This window comes from Microtus ochrogaster, unplaced genomic scaffold (assembly GCF_000317375.1).
Source record: "Microtus ochrogaster isolate Prairie Vole_2 unplaced genomic scaffold, MicOch1.0 UNK31, whole genome shotgun sequence".
Lineage (NCBI taxonomy): Eukaryota > Metazoa > Chordata > Mammalia > Rodentia > Cricetidae > Microtus > Microtus ochrogaster.
This window is the reverse complement of record NW_004949129.1, coordinates 366,993-375,564: the sequence shown is the minus strand read 5'-3', so window position 1 is coordinate 375,564 and position 8,572 is coordinate 366,993.

The window sequence follows — 8,572 nt, the reverse complement described above, 5'->3', positions numbered from 1 at the left end:
CTCTCTCTCTCTCTCTCTCTCTCTCTCTCTCTCTCTCTCTCTCTCTCTGTGTGTGTGTGTGTGTGTATGTGTGTGTGTGTCTGTGTCTGTGTGTCCATCTGTCTGTCTGTCTGTCTGTACCCACACATGTGTGCCCACACACATGCCCATCTATGTACAGAGGCAAGAGAAGGGCATCAGGTGTCCTGCTCTATAGCTCTTCACCCTATTCTCTTGAGACAAGGTCTCTCACTGAACCTGGAGCTAGGCTTATAGCTAGCAAGCCCCAGTGACTCCTGTCACTGCCTCCACCGTTACAGGCATATGTGATCAAACCCAGATTTTTAGGAGAGTCCACAGGGATTTGAACTTGGGTCCTCATGCTTGTACAACTACCCACTGGACAGTCTCCAAGCCCTAGCTGCCAGTTTTTCAAAGGCCCATTTGTGCTCTGCTCTGAAGGTGATGTGTAGGCAGGAGTCAAGGAACTGATCGCATTAAAATTCTAATGCCCTTAAGAACTTTTTTTCTGAACAGGCAAGACTAACGTGTATTTAGAAGCAGATGAATGCTTAGTTAGGATGGGGAACAAGAAGTTGAACAGAGTGAAGGGGCGCTTACTACACATAGCAGTTTTGACTGTAGTGATGAATGATTGGTGTACACTGTCAAAATCCACTGAACTGTGCAGCCAGACTGAGTACAGATTGTTGCTTATGAATTATGACTCCAAGTGTTCATTTCTAGAGAAAACCCAGCACTAGCAGCAGCCTTTCTGCCTTAATTTTCCTCCTGGCTGGGCTAATATGATGCTGTATTTAGCGGGTGTTTATACGCAAAGAATGTGGAAATAAACAGATCATTCCATGTTGATTCACGTCTCCAAGCTTCCAGAAAAACTCTTTCCCTCCTCAAATGTTAGCTCTTCCTAGAAGACTTCCCTGGGCATCTGACAATAAATACTCCGGACACACACACACACACAAAGAAAAAAAAAAACCTGTGGGCCAGCAGAGAGAGAAAGAAGAGGCCCTGTGGATTACATCCATTTAAAGAGGAAATCCAAAAAGGGAATTAGAGTCAGAGAGGGAAGCGGGAGGCAGCCCACGAACCTGATGATGGGCACAAACCACACTGCCCTCTTCAGACCAATGATCTCATGGGTGTGAAGGACCTTGGAAGCCAACGTGAGCAATCAACACAGAGGATGTCTAGGAACCAGGGGAAAGAGAGGCACGTGTAACGGGTATCATAACCAACATAAAGGATATTCCTTGGCTGAGAAAAGCCAATAGTTCTGACCAATAGCAGAAGCTTGACCTGAAATGTTGAGTTTGTGTGCAGAGAAGGCAGAGTGTGAAGGGCCCTGGTAATATGATCTTTGGCGGGGGAGGTCCCAGGCCCTGGGATGAATGTCTTTCCCCCAGTAAGTCTATCCTAGTATTTAAGAGCGATGGGGTGTGAAGCTTCAACCACACATACCTTCACCAAAACCCTAGCAGCTGCATACAGAGAAAGAGCAATAGACCAGAAAAGAGCCAAGGATTGAGTACCTAGTGTTAGCCCGTCCTCTGTGAGCCTGGGAGGAGACTCCTCGCCTCTTTAGACCTGAGCTCTTTTCCCCCTTGCAGAGCAAAGATGATGATGCCTACCTGCCTCTCTCAATGTTGTTTGACATTCAATAGGATAAATGATATTCTTTGTGGATGGTAAAAGCGGTGAACACAGATGAGGGTTTCGGACCTTGCTTCTTTTTCCCTGATACACGTGCTATGATTTTTGGCTATGGCATCGAAGGTGGGGTGGCCATGGATTAAGCTTCTTTATCGAATTCTAGTCATCAAAATTGTGCCCAGGTTTCAAGCTACATGGAGACACTGTGGAGCTTTTATTCCTCCCACCTTGGCGTCCTCAACTCAGAGTGACTCCTATAACAGCAGCATCTTCCTTTCCTCTAAGACAGTGGCTCCCAATCCGAGAGCCACGGCCCCTTCTGGGTCAAATGACCCTATTATAGGGGTCACATAAGACCATCAGAAAACCCAGATATTACGATTCATAACAGGTACAAAATTACAGTTAGCCAGTAGCAACAAAAAATAATTTTACGGTTGGGTCACCACAGCTTGAGGAATTGTATTAAAGGTCACAGCATTAAGAAGGTTGAGAACCACTGCTCTAAGGGCAGGAACCAAAACGATGGCACAATCACGGTTCTGTCCATCCTACTGGCAAAATCTGAGACCCGGCTTCTGAAAGCAGTGGTTAGCGCAGAGATGCTGGAGGCACCCTGAACTGGGCCTGAATCTTATATTCTTCATTCAGTAGCCACGTAACCTTTAAATGTGTTATTTATGTTTTTGGAACCTTGCTGCCTCATCTTCAAAGTGGAAAACTATATTGATTTTGTGAGGCTGCTGAGGATTGAGTGGGCTTTCTATACAGACTTATCCACTTAGATCAGTGTTTAGTTCATAAAAAGTGTTCAATGCATGTGTCCTCTGCTGAGGAGGAGAAGTTGAGGGATAATTCATCATCACCACCATGATTTCAGTGCTGGTAATAATGGACGTTGCATTTCCAGGGAAATTTCATCACACACACACACACCACATATAATAACCCCTGACCCCAGGATTTCTTCGCAGGAAACCAAACCATTTCCCATACAACCTCCTCACGCGGAATCATCTCATTCTAAGCGACATTCAAGTCACTGGATATGAACTTAATAGACACAGGTCAATGCCCCCAAGGCCCCACTGACTCACATCACGCTAGCAGAAGAATGATTCACCCTCCCTCTCTCTCCCTTAAATGGGCAGAGCGATGCTTACTGATGCTGTCACAGTGCAAGGATAAGATGGTTTATTTTGTTAGACAGCTTTGAACTTACCAGATGAAAGGAGCTATTTAAGTACAAAGGAGGAGTAAAGATGTGTAAGCCAGATGCTTGCTACAGTAAGACTAATCAAGACCACACTTTCTTATTGAGACTATTGTCGGTCAGAGCCTCAAGCATGAGTTACCTGTGCCACCCTCTACCGCTTAGAAAATAAAACAGAGTTACAGTGGAGAGGAGGGTGAGACAGCCTCTGACCTTCCCTCAGCATCCCATGATAAAAGTCCCAAGTCCTTGCAAGCGAATCAGGGTCCACATGGATAGCTGCTGTTGGGCAGGAGTCATAGGAAGACAATAACTAGAGGCAGAGCAGCCACATTCGAATTGAACTTCTTCCCTTTGCCATTAGCTAGACCTTGAGACTATGGCCACTTGAGAGGGGCTGGATTAAACCACCAGCAGCTGTCCTTTGTATGCTTCCGGGCCAGCTACTGTAATCTGTAGAGTTTACAACGCAGAGGGTGGGGAGCAGAGTCTGCTCAAGTGCCTGTGGTTTTGTGGGTGATTAAGAACTCAAAAGCAGGATAAGGGGGTGGGAGGAGCCAGAAGACTGGCCATCACCATTACATCACCCAGCCCTGCCAAATGCACTCCTTAATGGTTGTAAAATTCCTTTTTAAATATCTCCAGAGATACGTCTCATCTTTGGTCGGCTGTGATGCTGAGTTCTAAAGACCTGTCTGTTCTCAGTCACGGCTGCCTCATACGGAACTTCCAGATTACATAGCAGTCAGCTGTGCGTTCTAAGCCAAGGCATCTGCCAGAAGAACTCACTAGGGGAACTTCACTGGGCACTTGAGTGCAACAGTGTGCTTGGATCCTTCCAGACTGACGGTATGTGAGACTCAGCAGTCCCCACCATCTCCATGGCACAATGGTCTCCTCATCTCATCATGAGATGCATTGGGAAAGCAAGACCAAACCTTTCTATAGTGTCTGGCCAACCAGGGGCTTATTCTAAACGTGTACCTAGGCCAGGGGCTCTCAAACTCGAGTATGCAACAGAATCCCCTGAAAGGCTTGATAAAAGCAGTCTTTTGGTTCAGAGAGTTTGAGAAAGGCTCAAAACTGTGCATGCCCAACCAGTCCTTGTTGGTGCTGGCACTGCTGGTTGGAGATCCACAGTTTAGAACCAGCCCGAAAGCTTCTGTATAACTTCTCCCTTTGAACTTTCCAAGGAATGGACTTTGGACCTCCTTCAGAGAGACTGGAGTTCAAGACTTGACTCAGCCACTACTCTGTCTCTGCGGTTGTTGTGGTACCCCGGGCTACTCTGAAGTCACTCCCAAGAGGTCTCTGCTATCATACTTGGTATCAACACGGTATCAGGGTGTGTACTGGCAGCCCTCGCTATCCAGAAGCTTCTGATGTGTATTGGTCTTGCCTCCACTCAAAGCTCAGCTCCCACTTACTATGCTCCTTGGTGCCTTCTCTGGGCTCTGTGAAGAAGCAGTGACTGCTCCTCCCAGCAGCCTCCAGGACTGTGGTCTACCAACAACTCTTACAGAGAACCAAGAGAGAAAGAGAACTGGTCTTTTTCAGGATGGGCAGTGACTAAGGCTTTGTGGCATCTGTTCTTGGGGTCTCAATCATTTCTCCTGACCCTCTCACTACGTCAAATCCCTCCTCGCCCTGCTGATAGATGGTATGCATTCAACAATTTTGATTTTTTTTGTCTCTTTGGAAATGTCCTTGCATTTCTTGAAGTGTACCTAACTAGTTTGTTCATTTTTGGGGAAACTTGAGAACATTTCTTTTTTAATGTTTATGGGTTCTTTTGTCTGGATATATGTATGTGTTCCACACGCATGAAGTTCCCATAGAGCCCAGAAGAGGGTGTCAGGTTCCCTGGAACTGGAGTCAGGGACATTTGTGAGCCTTCATGTGGGCAGTGGGCATGGAATTCTGGTCCTCTGAAAGAGCAATCAGTGCCTTTATCTATTGAGCCATCTCTCCCACCCCTATTTTTGTTGCTTTTTTAGTCAGCTCACAAAGTAGCAATTTTCCTCAACATTTGAACAGGGTTCTCAAGTCTTAGACTTTCAGACATTAAAATCCCTCTGATTACTTCCCTCCATGCATATATCCAGTCCAGAGGTTCTCAACCTGTGGATCACATATCAGATATCCTGCATATCAGACATTTACATTACAATTCATAACAGTAGCAAAATTACAGTTATGAAGTAGCAACAAGATAATTTTATGCCTGGGGGTCACCACAATATAAAGAACTGTATTCAAGAATCACAGCATTGGGGCTGGAGAGATGGCTCAGTGGTTAAGAGCATTGCCTGCTCTTCCAAAGGTCCTGAGTTCAATTCCCAGCAACCACATGGTGGCTCACAACCACCTTAATGAGGTCTGGTGCCCTCTTCTGGCCTGCAGGCATACACACAGAATATTGTATACATAATAAATAAATAAATATTTTAAAAAAAAAAAGAATCACAGCATTAGAGAGCATCACTGGTCTGGTGGTCTGTGACTTTCCACAGCTCAGTTTCCCAGGTTTTCAACCAAGACACTGGGATTCAGAAATAACCAGTAGCAAGCCCCGCTTTAAGGCACTCACAGTACCTGAGAATGAATTATAAGTCCTCTGTGCAGACACTGACCCGCCTCCTTGCTTCCTCTGCCTGCTCCTCTTTTGCCCTTTCATTAGCTTATTCAACAAATACTTAATTAGTGCCTGCGCTCACCAGGCAGGTGCTCGTGCCGGAGGCAGATGATGTGCCAGCAAGGAAGTCGGGGAGCTTTTCCTTTAGCTATTTGTTTCCTAGTTCTACCCATGGGGCCCCATAAGGTCACTGGGCTTGGGAGATGTTGAAGAAGCAGCGAAGGGACTACCTGGAGCTTGAAGATAAAGACAACTTGTAAAAGCACACAGAGAGAGAGAGAGAGAGAGAGAGAGAGAGAGAGAGAGAGAGAGAGAGAAAGGATTTTCTTTATTTAAAAAAAAAACTGTGAAAAAAAATGAGTACTTAAGAATGCAAGCTTGCAGCCAGCAACTGGCCTATGCCAATCATTGGCCCACCAAAGAAACAGGTGTGAGTGACACAAAAATAAATACAAGCAGAGCAGAAGTAGCATAGTCAAGTCCTGTACAGTCGGAATCTGTGTTCGGCAGTGCTGTCGTTGTAGGCTGCTTCCATTTCTGTAGCATCTCTACCGGTGGCCCTTGAACATCAACCTGTGTCAGCACAGCCGGGACTTGCAGCACTGCAGATGCCGGGCTGGAGTTTCTCACACTCTATGTTTGAGGTCAGGTCTGAGCGTCTCCATCAAGGCTACTGACACTGATGCTGTGGGACTCAGGACCACAATGAGAGGGCGGGACCACTGCTTTATGGCAACAGGCCCGCTCTGTAGTGACTCTTCAATGAAACGTCAGGGAGCCATCTGATGAGACCATGAGGAACCAATGATCAGTTCAGGGGCTGGGGTGTAGCTTCACGGGTGACAATTTACCTAACATGGACAAGGACCTGGATTCCATCTCCAGCACCACAAAAAAAATAAATAAATAAATCTGTGTGTAAACTGTCTTCAGGATAATAAACACAGACTGTTTATTTCCCTAGTTCACACCTCATGACCAAGGTTTGTTTTATGAGAACTTCTAAGATGAAACAAGAAGGAAGGGACCAGAAAAGACCTGGGCGTTCTGTTTGTTAAGTCTGCTGGAGGAGGCCAGGTGTTAATGAGAGCAGTGTTTATAGAGACTAGATGAAGGCGAAGTGAGGCGATATTCTTACCATCTATTATGTGCTGGGAATTGGATCACAATATCTCTCTCTCTCTCTCTCTCTCTCTCTCTCTCTCTCTCTCTCTCCCACTCTCTCTCTCTCTCACACACACACACACACACACACACACACACACACACACACACACCATACCTACCTATACACTCAAGGTTGACATATACTACTACAGACATGCTAACTACCTCCAAAGTTCCACCAAGTTGGGTACCATGTGCTCTGAACATGTTTCATGCCTTACACTCCTGCTACAATGCTATACACATATCCTTATATAGAAGGTAGATCTATGACTCAGTGGTTAAGAGCTCTGGTTGCTCTCCCAGAGGACCCCCAGTGTGGATCCCAGCACTTACATGGCAGTTTACAAATCATCTGTAACTCCCAGGGGATCTGAAACCCTCTTCTGGAATTTAAGAGCATCAGGCACACAAATAGGACGCATACATACATTCAGGAAAAACACTCATACACATTTAAAATATTATTGTTATTAATGTTGAATAAAGAAAAAACTCAGAGTAGTTTAATAACTTGCCTAAGCTCCCAGAGCTCACCTGGCACTTGGAAAACCAAAACCAAGAACCAGTATGAGCTTAAATTCAGCCTCATTTACATAGAAAAACTCCAGGCTAACCAAGGCTGCCTATCAAGACCCTGTCAAAGCTACCAGCAGTGCTGACAGGAGGAAGGGCAGAGACCAGAGATGTCCTGGAGCTGAGCAATCTGAATATAGGGGTTCAGAGGAGGGAGAATAATCAAAGTGGGCCTGGACCCCTCTTGGAGGACAGTAGTGTGTTTGAAGAGAAGAGGTCAATGGAAAGCCAGCCAGAAAGGAAATGTGCCCCTCGGGGGTCAGAGGTGAAGGCCTGGAGCCAGACAGATGCCTAGGGAAGATCTGGACCCACTGAGAAATTCTTCTCTCATCCCTGCTACGACATTCTCCTCCTGGCAGGCAGATAGCCCACGGGTTCACAACTGAATAGCAGCCACCGTGATTCTCATCAGGACAGTCTGTGCCCCAAAGGGGAGGTAATGTTTAGAATCTCTGTAGCAGGTGGCGGGGAAGAAATTTCAGTTACAGGGAGTGTCTCTTAAAAACAGGCATAACCTGTATTCCGAGTGAGCTGTCTTCTAGCCTTGATAGGAGTTTGGCATTTGTGCTTTTTAAAGTTAAAATAACATTAAGCAAGATGAGGTTATATTATATTTATCAAATGGGAAGGCAGAGTTGAGAAGTATTAATGAATGAAAAAAGAAGATTACAAATGACTCGCCAAGCTGTGCCCCTGAAACTTACTGTAAGGGCCCACAAGAGGGAACAAATTTGATTGTGTTCTGGCCAGAAAGATGAAAGGAGAAAGTGGAGACAGGTGAGGGGTTATATAAAACTGCCTTAGGCAGAAGCATCACAGAACATACAAATACAAGGGGAAAGAGAGACGAGGGTGTGGGAAGAAGAAAAAACACTAGGAATTCTCCTAGTCCAGAGAAGTCAGTGTTCTTAGCTTTTCAGTGGGAGCAGAAGTGGGGTCTTCTTAGGCCCTTCAGCACCACCGTTTCTACACAACTGGGCTTTGTAGGTAATAATATTTAGACCCAAAACCCCCACACTTTGGAAGGCTCAACAAGTGTTATCTTGTGAAGCCTAAAAAGAGACATCAAGGCACATGGTAACTTGTCATTCTAGTAGCAGGAGTAGTGACCTGAAGCTTATGGGCCTGACCCCTAGATGGCCCCAAAGTAGACCTTATCCTAAACCAAGGGAGCAAAAGTCTCAGAGCAGCTAAATAAGAGTCACCTGAAAACAGCAGGCTGCAAGCATCAGAGTCAAAGCAATACCTGCTGCCACACCTAAGACAAGAAGATGCAGCCTGTGGGTGCCGTGATACAGGGAGGCCAGAGAGACGGGCATGTGGACAGA